This window comes from Petromyzon marinus, chromosome 42 (genome assembly GCF_048934315.1).
Source record: "Petromyzon marinus isolate PM22_M1 ecotype Great Lakes invasive population chromosome 42, UKy_Petmar_22M1.pri1.0, whole genome shotgun sequence".
Classification (NCBI taxonomy): Eukaryota; Metazoa; Chordata; class Hyperoartia; order Petromyzontiformes; family Petromyzontidae; genus Petromyzon; species Petromyzon marinus.
This window is the reverse complement of record NC_133708.1, coordinates 4,588,935-4,607,409: the sequence shown is the minus strand read 5'-3', so window position 1 is coordinate 4,607,409 and position 18,475 is coordinate 4,588,935. Positions and strand designations below refer to the sequence as shown.

Sequence of the window (18,475 nt, the reverse complement as noted above, 5' to 3'; positions counted from 1 at the left end):
TTCGGGTCACCCCTTATGGGGATGCTACGGTATAAAGTACGATGTCATGTCCACGATAATCACACTGTCCGTTTAACAAAAATATAATTTCCGTCGCTCGTGCCGTATACTGGGCTCTTGTTTAATAAAAAATGATAAAATATATTATCACAGTAAGTCCTCGTTTAAGGCGGTAGATGCGTTCCTGATAAGTGCTGCTTCAAACTAAAAACTCGTTTTAAGCGAAAAACTTTCCCCACTAAAAATGTAAACAACATAGTTTGGCGAGATATGATATGCACACGGGGAGTAACGTGGCGGGATAAATGAGGCTACACCACCGTGTTACTGTATCATTCCGCGTACTGTATCACACCATTCAGCCATGCAGCTCAAGAAAGTAGTTCGACGTCGACTGCTCAGAAAACCGCGTTATAACGGCGCTCATTCCATGTTATAACGGCGCTCATGCCGTGTTATAATGGGAGCATTCAGCATTATAACGCCGCTCATTCTGCGTGATAATGGGAGCATTCCGCTTTATAATGGGAGCGTTCCGCGTTATAACGGGAGTGTTCCGCGTTATAACGGTGCACATTCCGCATTTGAGGGTGCAAGAGGGATTTTAGTGTTTTACATTCATTAGACATGTTATCATTAGGTTATTTTTTGTAACACCGATATCTTTAATTACATATGTTAAATATAAGTTGATCATTAAATCAATAGCAATATCACTAAAATGTATTTTTTCCTGGCTAAAGCCACAACTATAGAATGTAAGTTTTAGTACTCGAATTATAAATGTGAGTTTACTCTCCAACACATCGGCGTGCTGAACTAGTAACCAATTGGCATATTTTGTTTGCGTGACAAACCTTACTAATTGGCTGTGTCGGGTGGTGGCGGGTTTAACGACATGTATATTTACGCAATCTAACCCAACAAAAAACCTCATGGATATTGGTCGTGGAAGCTCTACTACGTGTTAAACACACTGATACCTGTGGCTACGATCCACTTCACCTCGTCTGACCCCAACCGTTATGTACACAGAGGTAACGCTGCACTGCCCCTTTGATACCTAGTGGCAATGCCGAACAGTGAGTAGTTAACACCTCTACACTATCATCACGAGTGATTGCCCTCCCAGCCGCTGTACAGATATACGATGATCCCTCGATTAACGATGTTAACTGGGTCCACGAAAACCATCGTTACTTGACATCATGAATCGAATATAGGAAATACACGTTGAAGGCTTAATTTGTTAAACGACGACCAGAAGTTGATCTTTTTCACCCTAAAAATATAGGTTATAATATTTAAACACGCAATTTTAATAAATACACGTTATAGGAACATATTAGAGCATTAATATGAATAGAAAAATGGATAAATAATCAATAGAGCATACAATAAAATGTCATACCTTTGGCTAAGAACATGGATAGCGGCTTAAGGGGTTGATGGAGCTGAGGTTGGCTGAGTCCACTTGGGACCGCTCCGATTGGCCGAAATGGGCGGCCGCGTGATATCGTAAAACCGTATCGTTAATTGAAAATGTATCGTTAATAGAAATGGGACTCTATGGGAGGCGAATTGTTAATCGATGGAATCATAGACCGAGGGACCACTGAACATACGCAGCGGTGGAGACAGCGCCATTAACAGCTTGCTGGGGTTGGGGAGGCACCTGCCACACAGCCTTGAAGCGACGCGATCCCCGGCTCCCCATTTATCTGTCCTGTGTGTGGTGGCAGCGCTGCATCGACTGGAACCATGACGTGCTCAAGAGGGAGCTGGGCCTGGAGGAGGCGGACATTATTGAGCTCCCCGTGTTCTTCCTCAACTAGTGCAAGGCCAAGGCCTACTTCTCCAACATGGTGCGTGTGGCTGCCCTCATTGTCGTTGTTGCTGCTGCAATGTTGCGTGGCAAACCTCGGGTTCACGTCCCCTGCGACCGGTCGAGAATGCAAAACGCGACGGAAGCCGTGCGCTTGGCGAGCAATAACAGCCTCGCCACCACAGGTGCAAGTTAACACGTAGTAGTAGCAGCAGAGCTTTCACGACCAATATTGTCCATAATAAGAGGTTTTTTGGGTTAGATCGCATAAATATAAATGTCAAACCCGCCACCACCCGACACAGCCAATATATCTTATATTTACATAGCGCTGTTATCTACAGCGCTTTACAAGGATTATGAGTGGTACAATTCGGGTAACGAAAAGTGATATGGCGGATAGGGTTTGGGGTATGGGAAGGGCGGTTTGTGAGTACCGGAATTATGGGGGTGCTAAGGGATGGAGGGAAGGATGGGCCTGGGAGAAGAGGTGGGTCTTGAGGGAGGAGTGGAAACTAGAGAGGGTGCTTGCTTAATTAGTAAGGTTCAGTACGTAAACAAAACATGCCAATTCGTTAGGAGTTCAGCACACCGGTGTTTTGGAGAGGTAAACCCACAACATTTACAATGAGTACGATGTTTCACCAATAATTACAATTAGCATCATAAGGGGACGGCCAGAATTGGCGAAACGTCGTATTCTTTATTGTGGAAAGGTGAACACGGCAAAGACGTTTCTAACAAACCGTTATAAACTGCGAGACACTCAGCCGATTAGTGCGGTTGGCGACATACGCTGCTAACAAAGTTAAACATACACACGTGAAAGAAAATTCACCTCTTGCACGTGTCACGACTCGCAGGTGAACATGGTGGTGCTGAACAAGGAGCTGGCCATCCCCAAGCCGTTTGGTCCGATCATCGACGAGCAGTGCGCCCTCGAGACCAGCGTGTGCTCGCTGCTCGAGCCCCTTGGCCTGCGCTGCTCCTTCGTGGACGACCTCCTGTCGCACCACGTGAAGAAGGGCGAGGTCCACTGCGGCTCCAACACGCGCCGGGCGCACTTCGCCGCCATGCATTGGTGGGATGTGGGCCCCGTGAGGCCCCGGCCACCACGTGCCCACGGGGTAGGGACGGTGCCCGCGAGGGCCCCCGCCGTACTGACGGAGAGTTTTGCTGCGTACGTTTTCGCGTTTTTATTGTGCTTCGTAGCCCTCTCTCGATGTCTGTGTTTTTTTGGTTGCACTGCGCATTGTTGGGCACGATGTCTCCGACGTTTTCTGGGAACTTCTTCAGTTTCACGAGAGCTCCCGAAGAAGCCGAACGTGTACGTGTGTTAGCCGACCGTGCTAATCGGTGGTACAGGGGAAGGACAACAAACATGGTACAAGAACATGGTATGACCCGAAAACACATTGGAAAGAGGGAGATTTGCCAATTTTTGGACAGGTCCAAGCAGTCGCTTAAAAGGTCCCCAGCTACCGTACGTGTACAGTGAAATCCTGATGAACATGCAATTTTAAATCTACAAAATAAACGGACATATGTTTGTTTCACTAATGAGCAGCTTACTGTGCTGTTTGGAACAATATTTGCCAGAAGCACGTGTTTAAGTGGGTGAGCGTCAACATGGTTCCGGGTGAATAAAATGAAGCTCATCTTTCACTTGCCCTCCTGTGCTCCATTTAGCCTGCTCATTACAATGTGTATGGATTGCCTCATATAGGCAAGAGGTCTCCATGAACACTGTGGGGTGGGTCCCTTCACCATAACCCAGCGACATGATGCAAAAGCAATCGCTGTATGTTGCCGTAGTGGATTTTGAGGTAACGAACTCCAGTATTAAACAGCCTATAGGCAGAGCAACCAAGATGTAATTCTAATGTGGTGATGTAGACCTATTATTATTATTTACGTATAATCCACCATGAAAGCATGCGAAAAAATTGTAAATTTTTTAAGTGATACTGTGTTGAGTTGCATTCATCAAAAAGTCACGTGACGTACGGTGAATTGGACCAGACGCATTGAGTGTAGAGTTGGGAGGGTGGTTGGAACGCTTTACACATTTGCTACGGCAAATGATGTCCGTGCAAAAATATATATATTTCCGAACTCAAACTGTCTTTCCTCAGCTGTCCATTAAGTTTCAGTTTATTTTGCATGACCCTGTGAGTCAAGAAGCTCTCGAATCGTGTTTCATCAACAAAAAACAACACCACCACTTCCTCCGACATACGCAACAAGTGACGGTAAAAATAAACCAAATCTTAAACAATAACACATAAGCGAAGTAAAACAATAGATAGCAAATTATAATCGCAATATACAAATTATCTTCATTTTTTTTCAATTATGTATCTCTAAAAACACGATTTTTAATCTGTCATATTAATTGTAATGTAGACTGAGCCTAAAACATGATGGCATTATATGGAATAAAAAACACAGTATCCATAAAAAACGTAGTGTAAACAACGCACAGAAAGTGGTCTCTTAAGGCAAATATTTATGCCTCATCTAACTAAGAAACACTGGCAGTTCCACAGATTAAGCAACCTCAGACAATTCATAAACACCCTAACAATACACAGTGTCAGTTTTAAGTTGATTACAGTGTTATCAAGTTGTACATACCTACGCATGTCTAGTTCAATTGTTTGTCAGATGCATTCCCAACATAGTTATGCACAGCAAAGAGAAACGCAAAATCCCTCAAACACTTTTATTCAAACCAATATATTTACATAAAGTCACAAAAAGGGAGCTTGTTTACCCTCTGCAATAAAATCACATTTCAATATACCAATTATTGGGCTCTTAATAGCAATGCGTCATAGAAAACCCTGGTGAGGCTTTGTTCGCTTCTATGTCTCTCTCTCCCCGTGGGTACGTGGATTTTTGTCCGGGTCCTAGGGTTTTTCCCTCCACATTTAGAATCAACATGCGCTTAAGGAGTATTTGACTGCTATCAATTCCCACGTGACGATCAGCCACTTCGTTGAGCTATCATTTGTGGCCAGGTCGCTTCTTAAAATAGCTACCACAGCTCAGTGGGGCCTTACCTGGTAAAATAAAAAAATACATTGGTTTCTTTATCGTTTCCTCGAGTCTCATCAGGAGGTTGTGCCCTGTGTAAAAAAAACTTAGGTCTACAGTACCACCGAAGTCGATTGTCCATCAGTATGTCACTGTGCGTAGTTTATGGTGTCCGTACCGTGTGTGCTAATCCACGCATATGCATGCCCCCTCAGGGCCTGTGGCTTATAAGATTCGGCGAGAATGTCATGCGGCCACATGCGCGGTTATAGCGGAGGCGGTGGCTTTACTGTGCATGCTTCACAATGGTGTCTGTTTCCTAGTTACCTTCCCATGCTTCAGCATCGCTCTTGGCTAAGGGATATCAATGATCTGTAATTCAAGATATTTCAGGTCTTGTGTAAATTGCAAAGTGAATAGTTGATGACATTTTCTTCGCAATAAAGTGTACTTTCTAACAATGCCCAAAACCCATTCAAGTTGATTACTGGTTTGCAACTTTCTGTATGTGCGATGAACTTATTTCGCACCGTATTTAGCCAATGGTGCTAATCGGAGGTGTGATTAGTGCAGAGGAATAATATGCTCTAATTCATGGATATACTGTTTTATTTGTCAGGTACAGCCCACTGAGCTATGATCTGTTCGTCAAAGGTGACCTGGCCGGGCCTGAATTACGTTTGGTAGAAAGGCAGTTGCTCTTGATAACTGAGGGATAATTCGAAATTTTTCGGACCAAATATCACTACAAACTGCCACTATCAACACCAGAATCGGACCCAATGGAGTGCATTGGGAAATCACCTGCTTTTTCACACACACAGGGACGAATGCAATGCTTTTGGCTTTTCTTGAAGCACTCCTGTATCAACTTACTAAACAAATTTGTTTTACCAGGTAAGGCCCACTGAGCTGTATAGCTCTTTTCAGACGTGACCTGGCTATTACAAATGACAGCTCAACGAAGTGGCTTATCACGTGAAAATTTATAGCAGCCAGAGAACCCAGGGAAAAAATCCATGGGGAGATAGACACGCAAACTCCAAATATACAGCAGGCATCAGGGTCGGGATCGAACCCACGACCCCCTGTACACCAGGCGAGGTAGTTAACATCTCGCCACTGCAATGCCCTTGCTGTCAATTCCATAGCTACACATAAATGTTACTGAGGGGCCTTGCTGTGACTACTGCTGGTGCCCATAAGAATTTAAAGTTACGTGAGTGACTGTGATATCGACTTCCGTGGGCTGATGCCCAGGTCACTCTTGCAAATGAGGCTCTATCCTAGCGTCTTCAATCCTCACATGGTTAAACAAAATAAACTTGAGACTTGCATTCTTAAATACAGGGAGGTTGCGATGCTGTGTCAAAGTACAAAATGGATACTGATGTCTCGTGATGGAACATCAATAGTAGAAGAATCAGGATATCATTTAGGGGAAGAGGCGCAAGAATGTGAATAATATAATTCAAATGTATAATGCGCATTCCATCCTAGGTTCCCAATGCGCAATGCATGAAAAGCAGGAAACAAAAATAAAGACAGGCCAACTGACCAAACTATAGAGGGTAGGCCACTTTAAAAAGAGATGGGTTTTCAAAGCAGACTTAAATGTCTACCGACTGCCTGATTTCAAGTGGCAAGGCGTTCCATAGCTTGGGCGCAAAGCTAACAAAGCCGACTGACCACGAATTCCAACTGCAGCAGAAAATAACTTCAACTCGTAACGGGCCGCACAGTTATTCACTCGCTCTTGCAGCGAGAGAACGTCTCGAGAAGAGCGAGCAGGAACCACAGACAAGTGGGAATGCAGCAGCAGCCAAGTGGTGAGCCGGCACCAGTAAATGCTCAAGCTCTGGGATCCTCTCTATATTGGGGAGTTGTAACTAGATTAGTGTTTATGTAGGAGGAAACGAGCTCCTGGAGAAAACCCATATATGCAAGGGAGCAACACTAAACCAAAAACAAAAGTTTATTTATTTATTTTACCACTTAAGGCCCACTGAGCTGTCAGAAGCGACCTGGCTACCACAAATGATAGCTCAACGAAGTGGTTTTGTCACGTGAAAATGTAAAGCAGATAAATAGTTGATCATCGATTATCCGGCTGCTTCCAACATTATCCGGCCGTCCCGGGCCAATCCGACAAAACCGTTCCAAAGGCTGTGACCCAGTCCAGCTATCGCCACCGTGTGCATGTGTAGAGTAGTGAAATACGCGGTGTGCACAGTTAACCCAGGGCAACTGAGGACAAACAGGTGCGCATGAGGTTTGCACGGGCAAACCGCCAGTTGTTAAGGGGCAACCAGGTGCAAACGGAGTCGACCGGTTGTGCACGCTGAAACCGGAGGTGTTGCCAGGGAGACGGGAGATAATGGTTGATTGATGGGCTGACAGGCGCTAGCCTGGCGACAGCTTAAAGAGACGCACGAGAGGTTTTGGATAATTAGCAGAGGAATTAAAATAAGGGAGTGTGCGTGAGCGGAGCGGGAGAGTTGTTGCCGAGGACCAAGTGTGAAGACATCTCGCCGCAGCCGCTCCAGCCGTCAAAGGAACCTCAACCCCTATGCCGTCGCCAGGCAGGTGATAGTGATTCCCTCACCTGGAACAGACGGGTGAGCGGGTCTGAGGGAGCGTAGGTGAGGGCAGCGGTGGAGGTGTAGAGTTGCTGTGTGTGGAGACGCTGCATGCGGAGATGCTGTGTGCGAAGTTGCTGAGAGCAGAGCTGCTGAGCGCAGGATAAGGGAGGCGAAAGGTAGATAAGAGTGGGGAGAAGTTAACCATAAGTGATCATATAGATTAGTGGTTCATAACCTTATTGGAGGTACTGAACCCTGCAAGCTTCATCAGTGCATTCACCGAAACCTTCATAATTGGAAAAATAAAATATGATTTCTTCAAAACATAGGTATATATTTTATTAGTGCACAAAATTAACCATGCATCAGTTGCACACAAAATCACTGTATTCAAAGAACAAAACCAACAAAACATGAATTTCACACAAAAACATAACTCAATGAATATTTACTGCAAATCAATGTGACTTTTGCTGTTGCCTTTCAGATACAAGTTCAGAAATGCGCGGCTTCACCTTGGCAAGTGCCACTCTCATATCATTTTCACAACAAAGTCTGTTCCTTTTCTTAGTTTTTGTCTACCATCCTCGAAAAAGATTGCTCGCAAAGATACGTTGTAACAAACAGTGTGAGTATCTCAAGGGCTTTCTTAGCAATTAGAGGGTATGGTACGATTTGGTGACACCAAAACGTTGAGAGTGTTGTTGTTCTGAAGAGTTGCTGTTGAAGCTGGCTCTGCTGAAGTTCAATGATTTCCTCGAGGTATTCATCGTTGACATCTGCTGTCGCAACACTAAACGTGAACGGCTGTCTCACCCATGCTGGATATGACTCTCTGGTGGGGAAGTATCCGTCGAGAGACTTTGCGAGCTCATCTAAGTGCATGGCAATTGCTTGCTTCAGCTCCCCAGGTACAGAAATGTCTCCAATTCTAGACACGTCTTCGATCTTACTTACACAGTCGTCCAGCAGGGAGAAGTTTGTGAAGTTATCATTCTCTGTTCGTCGTTTCCATAAAGGGAGCTTTTTTTTAAACGCCTTCAGGTTTTCTTCTGCTTCAATGATGTTGACTCCACCACCCTGCATCTGTCGATTGGGATGATTGAGAGCATCGAAAATATCGGCCATGTACGCCAAAATGAGAACGAACTCAGAATTTTCGAAGCAATCTGCGTGACAATGTTGGTACTCTCGCAAAAACAGGACTAATTCCACACGCATGGCAAAAACACGATTCAGCACCTTTCCCCGGGATAACCACCGAACGTTAGAATGGTACAGAAGTATCTTGAATTCAGAGCCCATTTCCTTACACAGCTCTTTGAAGATGCGGTGCTTCATAGCACTATTTCGCACGTAGTTCACACATTCAACTACAATTTTTAATACTTCTGCCAGTTTTGGAGGCAAGGTTTTTGTTGCCAACGCATGCCTGTGCAGAACACAGTGCGTAACAATGATGTGTGGTGCATCGGATTTCACCAGTGCTCCAAAACCAGTGTCGTCCCAGCATGGCTGGAGCTCCGTCCGAACAAACTGCAGAAACCATATTCCACGAAAGATCGTTACAAAATAAAAAATATATTCCTTCATCACGTCGTCTTTCATATAGCGCACGAATACAACAAGCTGGCTTAGATTGGAAACGTCAGTGGTCTCGTCGAGTTGGAGGCTGAATTTTATTGGGCATGAAATCAGATCTGCAACTACTTGAGCCAAGATCTCATCGCTCATGTCGTCTATTCTGCTGCTGATAGTGTAATTTGAAAGAGGAATTTGGGATAACTTATCTTCAGCAGCTTTTCCCAGCATGATATTCGCCATCTTCAACGCAGCTGGTTTTACGAGTGTTTCACCAATGGTGTGTGGTTTGCCCTGCTTTGCGATCAGGTACGCAACTTCGTACGATGCTGCGAGGATCGGTTTGTCGATGGGTACAAAGCCGAGAACAGGCAGAGTAGCCTTTTCATCGAATCTGGCTCTCTTCACCTTGAATTCAGCGAGCGTTGTGTTCTTGTATTTCCCATCTCCATGCAGCTTTAGGAAGTGTTCCTTTAGTTTTGCCGGTGCTAGACTAGAAATGCTCAACTTGGCATTGCAAATCATGCATTGAGGACGCTGACTCCCATCACGTTCCTTTATACACGTGATTCCATATTGTACGTATTCGTCCAACCACTTTCTTTTTTTGCTCGACATAGTTAGTATGAAGGGATTGAAAGATTAAAAGAAAATCACAAATTACGTACAATCACAACAGCCACAAGTTGATTACTGAGCGCACCAAGTTCCTGATCACGTAATGTGGCGTGATCAGCTGCAGCCAATGATGGCCAAGCGGAGCGTGACGTCACGACTAATACAAGTGGGCTGAATTTATTTTGTGTAACACTTGTAATCTAACACAGCGAAGAAAAATTGTGTGTTGCAAATTTTTTGACGGCTGACAAAACCGCCCGACATTGCTAGTGCGAACCGGGCTGCTATACTGTGTGTGTCTTGACCCCTGCCGAACCCCGGAGAGTGACTCAACGAACCCCTGGGGTTCGATCGAACCCAGCTTAAGAACCACTGATATAGATAGTTATAGGAGTGCCTACAATTGGTGCAAGAATAGGTGAATAAAGTGTAAGTAGGTGACTTGTTACGTGTCGGCGTGAGTAATTTTTGAAGACACTACACATAGTTCCATTGATAGTTCCATTTATTTGGTATAGCCCTGTGAGTCATTCGGCTCTTGAATCGGGTGCAACCGCAACAAACACAAAAATAAACAATAAAACATCTTAAAGTGACTATGCGACTGTGCAAACAGAAAATCCAGGAAAAAAACATCAAATATTCCTGAAAAAGCACCGTACACCAACACTGTGTGCAAAAATCCCAGTGGGATGCAAGTCAAACAAAAACAACCACAAGACAACTTAGATTAAGGCCATCAGTCTAACTCCGTACTACAATAAACAAAAACATGGCCAAACCAAAAAACGTTTTCGAAATCACCAAAACATGACACACAAAGTAGCTATGCTTGATTTCAGTGTCAAATATATACACTACATTATACACTACATACAATAATACTGCGCTCATATACATAAACCCATGTAGTCTTCGAGATTGGAGTGGTAAATACGATACAGTAAATAGAGTAACTTTTTTAAAGTTGGATGTTCATTTTTGTCCATTGTATGTTAATGTCTGACAATTTCATACAGTAAACAAAAAAAAATAACACCTAAAAACATGTCATACAAGAATGTGCAAAAAACATCTATTTAAAATAATTATTTAGTGATTAATTATCCGGAGTTTTTGAAAATCTGGCGTCCCCTCCCTCGTGGATAATCGATGATCGACTCTAAACGCGTGATGTTGATTTTAAATGTGGAAGGAAAAACCGGAGGGCACGGAGAAAAATACATGCGACCACGGGGAGAGAGACACTGCAAACTCCAAATATACAGCAGGAGTCAGGGTCGGAATTGAACCCACGACCTCCTGCATACAAAGCGAGGTAGTTAACATCTCTACGGGGAGAGACACGCAAACTCCAAATATACAGCAGGGGTCAGGGTCGAACCCACGACCTCCTGTACACCAGGCAAGGTAGTTAACATCTCTTAGCCACCGCGACGCCCTCTATCTCACACAGACGGAGCAGGTGGAGTCCACGTTTGACGGCCTCAAGGTGCACCTAGCCTGGCACAAAAGGGGCCGTGGCCATCACGGCCGCAGGAACAGCCCACGGGAGACGAAACGACATCGATTCAAGAATCGCGATGGCGAATCGCTCACACCGATAGCCTCGGAATCGATAGTCGACGCCGTCGAGTGGTGACGTCACGCAACGTGCGACGGCCACTCGGAACGCCAAATGACATCACCGATGACCTCGTACTTCCGAGACCTGAGGGGAGGACGAGGGTCCGCGTCAAACCGCGCGTCTGGGCACAGGCATCGCCGCGTTTGCGTGCCGTCACGTGAGCTCGCCAGCCGTGCGGGCTCGCACCCTGGCGACATCGAAGGGCACGGGCGAGTGACGTCACAGAGTCACAGGTAAGACGTGACGTCACGTTGTGCCCCCCCCCCCCCCTAATGAACATGCCAGATGGAGAGGTTTTTAACCTCTTAATGCTGTTCGGTCTAAGGGGCCGTCTCACGGTGTCACAAAAAGTCAGACCCCCCCTCAAATATGACGTCACAAAGCTCTGCCCCACCCCCCAAAACCATATTTCCATTTTGAAAGTAAAACATGCTTCAAATCGCTTTAAACTATTGTCATTGTAGTGCGTATTTAATGTGGCGCTGCACTCTGATGTTGTAAGAGAAAAAAGTCTATTTAATTAAGTAGAATGTGTCTATATTTATTTAAGTTGCGCATTTTGATGTGACGTCACATTTCTCAACCCCCCCCCCCCCTCGTCACATATCGTCACAAATGTCTGACCCCCCCCCCAGGTGCGTGACGTCATTTATGGACGGCCCCTAAGGTCACGTTGCGGATGAACATTTACAATTTTCCCGTGACAGTTTTCGAAAAAGTTTTAGGGTCATTTACATATTTGCAGCATTATAATAATTGTGGTAAGGGAGCGATTTTGACAACTTTAGTGACTGCAGGAATTCATATTCTATGGTTCTTTCGTTAAAGTAACTTTTTTCGGTAAATTCACTTTTTAATCGGTAAAATCACTTTTTAATCGGTAAAATCACTTTTTAATCACTTTTAATATTTTTGCTATCTACCTGACTTACCGAAAGAACCATAGAATAATGGAGACGATGTCACGGGCTGTTGGCTGTGAAAATAAACACGATTCGGAATTACGGATAAATCCGAAATTCAGAATTGCATCCTGAGTACAGGTCATTGGAGACAGCCCCAACGTTTGATAAGCTTACAATTATAAATGCTAATCTACAGCCCTTTGGCGATTCACTCTGTTATGAGGGCCGCTCCCCCCATGCAGTGTCTCTCGCGGGGGTTCTTCACCATATTTCACAACGGCTGCTCTGTTTGGGTCGGTTAAGGCGAGGAGCATAGAAGTGCAGTACAATGATGAATCCTGCTGCACTGTCCTCCTTTTGGCATGGTAGACACAGGGCGGCGAGACGCTGCATGAAGATCGAATAAAAATGTGTCACTAGCGAGTTTAATGCTAGAGATTCATACCTGTCAACCCCTTATCAGTGCCCTACCTTATTACAGACCAATTCAGACATTATTGATTACCCAGTGTCCTTATAAATCTCAACGTTCATCCTACAAAGTCCCATCATAAGGGAGAAACACAAACAAATAGATATTTTGTTGCCCGTATTTAAACGTCTGTATGCCGTACGGACCTGAAAACTCAATTTCCCTGTACAAGAATACGGAGAGAACTGTATGGGTTGACAGGTTTGTAGATTTAGAAGGAAAAAAAAAGCAAATTTAAAGTCACGGTTATTCCGACTAATAACCTAGCCTTGTGTTACAACACGCGGTGCATGACGGGAGCCGACACACGGGGCCACGTCACAGTGCGCGGTGCATGCTGGGGGCTGGCTGTGTGAAGCCGTTGAAGCTATGCACCAAGGCAGGGGGATTTCACACTCCGCTGGTGGTGATGTTTATTTAGTGGGCCTGGCAGTTGGTTAAAAAAAAAACACATTCATTCCAACTGAGGTTGAAAGCGTTAATGCGGTGTCGTTCACCGCAAGGCCACCGCGGGTGCCCTGGTGGGCCCCCGGGGCCTTTAGTCCGGCACCTGACCTGCGGCCCCCACCGACGATACACAAAGAGTGAAAACACCCCCCATTGTCATCATCATCGTGCTGCTGTAAAACCCAACAATGGTTTCAAATGTGTGGTGGCCCTCACCACACTCCCGATGATGTCTTATCGGCGAAAGTGGGCCCCTCCTTCTGAAAATTACTGAAGAACACTGCCATTAATGTATTCCCTCTATTCGTCTATCTCTGTCCGTCTGTAGCGGTAAGCCTCGATAACTCCTTATCGATCCAATACGAATATATATTGCTGTGATTTGTAGTGACTCGCCCTTCAGGAAACACGGCCAGATTGATCAAATAGTTGCCTAAAACTGCACTAAATATAAAAGCCAGCTTCTCACGCATTAACAATGTTCCATCCTTTGACTGCCACTCCACCAATAAAGTGGGTATCATGAACCCAACAATCTCACCTCCGATTAGCACGGTTGGCTACGTACGGTGCAAAAGAAGTTCAACATACATATAACTAGCAGCAGATCTATTGAGTGGTATGACCAATTTATCCCACAAGCACCACATAAAAATATATAATTTACGACCGAACATCACAATGCAGGACCCTCCTAAATGTGTGTCTTGGTGATTCATTGAGGTGTTGCTGCATAAACTTCGTGCATTTGTTATAGGCCAGGTGTGTCCAAACTTTATTCCATAAGGATTTTCAGAATCACCACCACCTCTGTGCTACAGTCCTCACACCTCAGGCCTGCACCTCCACAACACATTACAACACAGTCGATATGGTGTCCAAGACCATTCACTAAATTATATCACGCACTCGCACAAACGAATTAACTTTAGCACTGTCATTTAATTTCAGAGCCACGGTGGTATTTTTTATATATGTCCTCAGGTTTTTCCCTCCATGTTAAAAAAACATGCGTTTAAGAGTATTGGGCTGCTATAAATGTCCACGTGATAAGCCACTGTATGAGCTCTCATTTGTGATAGCCAGGTTGCTTTTGAAAAAGAGCTTTATAGCTAAGTGGGCCTTACGTGGTAAAATAAAATATAGTTTATAGTTTAATGGTACGATGAAGGAACGCAAGTTCGTGGGCCGGATTTTGCCTCTTAAGAGCCCTGTTGTTGCAGGTGTAGATGATGGCGTTTCCACTGCCCCTTGTTCCCAGGTCGCGGATGCTGCCTCCTCACCCCTTGTCCGGCGCGGCACGTGGCGCCGTTCCCTGTCCCCAGCCGCACGCCTCGCCACCCTCCTGGGTCCCCAGAGCCTCAGCCCCGATGCGGAGTCTGCGGGACAGGCGGCACAGGGCCAAGGCAGCCATCTGTCGAATGAAACGCAACCTGACGCCAGCGTCAAAGGCGTGGACGAGGACACGCAACACGGTGCCCGACATGATGATGGTTATGATGATGGTTACGATGGTCATGATGATGGTTATGATGATGGTTATGATGGTCATGATGATGGTTATGATGAAGGTCATGATGATGGTTATGATGGTCATGATGATGGTTATCATGGCAGGATGTGAGTGCCATGCTCATGCACCTTGACCTGAGACCGGGAGACGTGGTGCTAGAGGCCGGGTCGGGGAGTGGAGCCATGATGCTGATGCTGTCCGGTGCAGGTGACCCCTCCCGATGCACCGTTTGATTCACCCACGTTTACCACGCCACATTTCACCATGCCGCGCTCACCGTGGGACACTTCACCGTGCCCCGGGGGTCGGCAACCAGAATAAGAGACTTTTTTTCCAATTCGGTAAAATAAAACCTCAATATTTCAAAAGAGCCGCAATGGATGTGAATACGAGACGGTGGTCCTTAATAAATAGCGTCACAAAAACAGTCCTTAATGAGCCACAGGTTGGTGACCCCTGTCCATGGCAAACTGGGCTTCCATGGCAAACTGGACTTCCATGGTAAACTGGGTTTCCATGGCAAACTGGACTTCAATGGTTAACTGGACTTCCACGGACAGGGGCCGGCAAACAAAATAACAAGAATAGCCATTTTTTTGGAATTCAGTAAAAAAACAACTCTATTTCAAGAGCCACAACGCAGTCTCCGGAGCCACAGGTCTTGCCGACCTCTGGCCATGCCACACTTTACAATGCTGCATGAATAAAACGACTTTTTCTCATGTAGCCTTGAACAAACCGTTGGGGTAAGTTCTGTTGGCAAGCACCTATTAATACCTGCACAGCATACAATGTGGTGGTGTGGTTAGCGCCAGGTCTGGTATTGTTGCCCTTCCTCAGTGCCGATTTTTTGTACATTGTATCAGGTACTCGTTTGAGGCCGACTCGCCCTAGAGGAGGCCCATATCACGTTTTGGATAGCCATGGATTGTATGTTGAACTTATTTCGCACCATACTTAGCCAACCGGGATAATCGGAGGTGCAGGGGAAGATACAACAAACTAAACACAAAATTCAGTTCTAAAGAAATGAGTTTTCAATCTAGATTTAAAGTGCAAAGCTGCAGTGGCGGCGTTAGCGATGGTCGGGAATTGATGCCACATCGCTGGCTTTGTAGGGCAGTATATAAACACACTTTTACAACTATTAAAAAATAAGAATAGGTTAAACACTTTCTGGCAATAAAAGAGGTATTAAGATGTTCAAACACCAAATAGAAACCTTTTTCAAGGAATCATGTCTGCATTATTGTGGTGAACATGTAAACAAACATGCTCTGATAATATATGCATTGTCTTTGAAACTGATTGGCCGACACCAGAGACAGCCTTCTTTAGGGCCTAGTCTCAACCAGTGTTAGGCCAGAGCAAAACGCAAAAAGAGGAACAGCACGAAGACAATGCCACTATCGGAGCATTTAAAGCTCGGGGTGAGCATCTACAAAATGGGACCTTTTTTTCCAGTATCAAAATATGAAAAACTACGAAGAGGTTTTACCCTCTCTGACACTTTTACAACTCGTAGTCAAGCCACTGATTGTATATATGAATGTTGAACTTCTTTCGCACCATACGTAATCATCTGTGCTCATCGGAGGTGCAGTGAGGGAGGGACCAGAAACTAAACACAAAAAGCAGTTCTAAAGAAATTAGTTTTCCATCTCTAAGAAATTAGATTTCAATCTAAGAAATTCGTTTTCAATTAGATTCGACTCGCAACCGCATGATGCGCATCACTTCGACATGGCCCACAAGCAATATCCGTCACTGTGAGCATCTTAGCCGCACTAATCAGGTACTAGAGGGAAATATTTTTGACCTGGCTATAGCATGGTGTTTCTAATTTTAGTCCGCTTCTGTCACAGCCAAAGGCCCTAGCAGTGACAGAACAATTTCTGATTTGCAACCCCACCTAATTTACTCCTGGTATAAGCACAACCGTTTATTATAAACGCGCTGTGCATTGTGGCAGCTGACCGTAAACGCAACGGAGGTGGGCGCACATGTCAGCAAGGTTTATAATAAACGGTTGCGCTTATACCAGGGGTAAATTATGTGGGGTTTCAAATCAGAAATTGTTCTGTCACTGCTAGGGCCTTCAGCTGTGACAGAAGCGGACTAAAATTAGAAACACCGTGTTATAGCCAGGAAAAAAATATTTCCCTCTAGTACCTGATTAGTGCGGCTAAGATGCTCACAGTGATGGATATTGCTTGTGGGCCATGTCGAAGTGATGGGTTTCACGTGGTCGCGAGCCGTATCAAATTGAAACCTCATTTCTTAGATTGAAATGTTGATTTATTATAGATTGAAATCTAATTTCTTTAGAACTGATCTTTGTGCATTTAGTTTCTGGTCCTTTCCCCCGCACCTCCGATTTGTGCGGTTGGCGACGTATGGCGCAAAAAGAAGTTCAACATACACACGTACACACACAGAGCCCCATACTCTTCTGCGCTACATTTGCATCGGCCACAACACGCCACTTCAGTGGCAGACGGGTGACTGCGCAGCGCCGATGCGGGCGCACTCAGGACCACCTACCCCACGTGTGCACGTGCGCTTGTGCAGCATCACGCAGGCGGTGGATGTGGCGGCCACCGTTCGGTCAGAGCGGCTGCCGGTGAGCGTCGAGCTAATGCTGGAGGTGTCCCACTGAAGCTGGGTCATCAATTCCCGCGCTGCACAGAGACGGCAGTCCCTACATGAGACCCACGCGGGTCGGCGAGCTGGACGAGGGGGACGGAGGTGAGTGTGGTGCGGCGAGGCCTCAACACCGCCCAGCCCACAGTAGCTGGGTCTGTGCCACGACCTGTGACTGAGCCGTTACCACACTGCTCATGGCACCCGGGCTTTGCTAATGATCTCCTCAGCCAACCTTCACCACGCTACCCACGGAAATTGTCATCCCATGGCTTGTCGATGAACCTTCACACCACCCACAGTAGTTGGCTCCGTGTCACGATCTGTTACTATGCCTTCACCACACTGCTCACGGTGTGGAGAGATGATGACCAATCGTCTGGAATTAAGAAGAGGTATTGAGAGTGGCTGTGTCCACGTTGGTGGGATGCGAGGGCGTGTGTTGTGCCCAGGAGGTCGCGAGGGTTTTGGGCGACAGTAACCCTTCTCCCCTCCCACGTATTTTTTAAACAGGGTTAGAGAAGCCATCACTTCACTGGTGGGTGGTGGACGCCGCTGTGCCGCTGTGGGCGGTGTGTATAAAGGGTAGGCGATCACGTCTGGTGCAGAGGCTCAGGTGAGTTGGCATCGGCAAACTTCATTGCATGTGAGTTCTTAACCATTTTACCCATCTCGAGGCGGTCTGCAAGTTGCTGGGTGCGGTGTCCCGTTCGCCGCCGAATGTCAGAACGTGCAAGCGGTTCGCCGTTAGTTTCATTTAGAGAGGCGTAGCGCCGTTGTTTTTAAAGACATTGCACTCACCGCAGAAAACCGTAGCGACACGACCGAACTCTACGATAGCTGGCGCCAAACTGTGCCACATGCCCTCCCACATGACCTTGTGGGAGCCTCGGGTACGTATTCCGACCTGAAAACGTACCTAATAAAATTATTTTCTTTAGATTTTTTCTCATTATTTCGTTCTGATGACGTACACATACGTCACCGGAATGGGAGAGGGTTAACAGTCAACATAATATTGACTGTTAAGAAACGTAAGTGTGCTCGGGCAGCAGGGCGCATCGTCATTGGCGTGGATGATGACCGGCGATCGAGACTAAAGGAGGAGCGGTTGCCAAAAAAATGGAAATGCGGCCAGGAGAGGACATCCACCACGGAGACGGAGCAAAGGAATCAGTTTGTGTGCTGGAGTTTGGGGAGTTGTTGCATCGTAGGACCTTGAG

The 18,475-nt window shown here is 45.8% G+C and overlaps 2 long non-coding RNA genes across 2 annotated transcripts; one reads left to right on the top strand and one right to left on the bottom strand.

Annotated features, from left to right (window-relative positions):
- Positions 1-1,322: 1,322 nt before the first annotated feature.
- On the bottom strand, positions 1,323-11,199 carry LOC142930591 (uncharacterized). The gene is made up of 3 exons (XR_012946546.1): positions 11,098-11,199; positions 7,470-7,592; positions 1,323-3,174 (listed from the first exon to the last, which is right to left on the bottom strand). It is a non-coding gene; the product is annotated as an uncharacterized LOC142930591 (long non-coding RNA).
- A 2-nt stretch (positions 11,200-11,201) lies between these two features.
- On the top strand, positions 11,202-17,352 carry LOC142930590 (uncharacterized). Its single transcript, XR_012946545.1, has 3 exons — positions 11,202-11,505; positions 14,358-14,816; positions 17,181-17,352. It is a non-coding gene; the product is annotated as an uncharacterized LOC142930590 (long non-coding RNA).
- Positions 17,353-18,475: the final 1,123 nt, after the last annotated feature.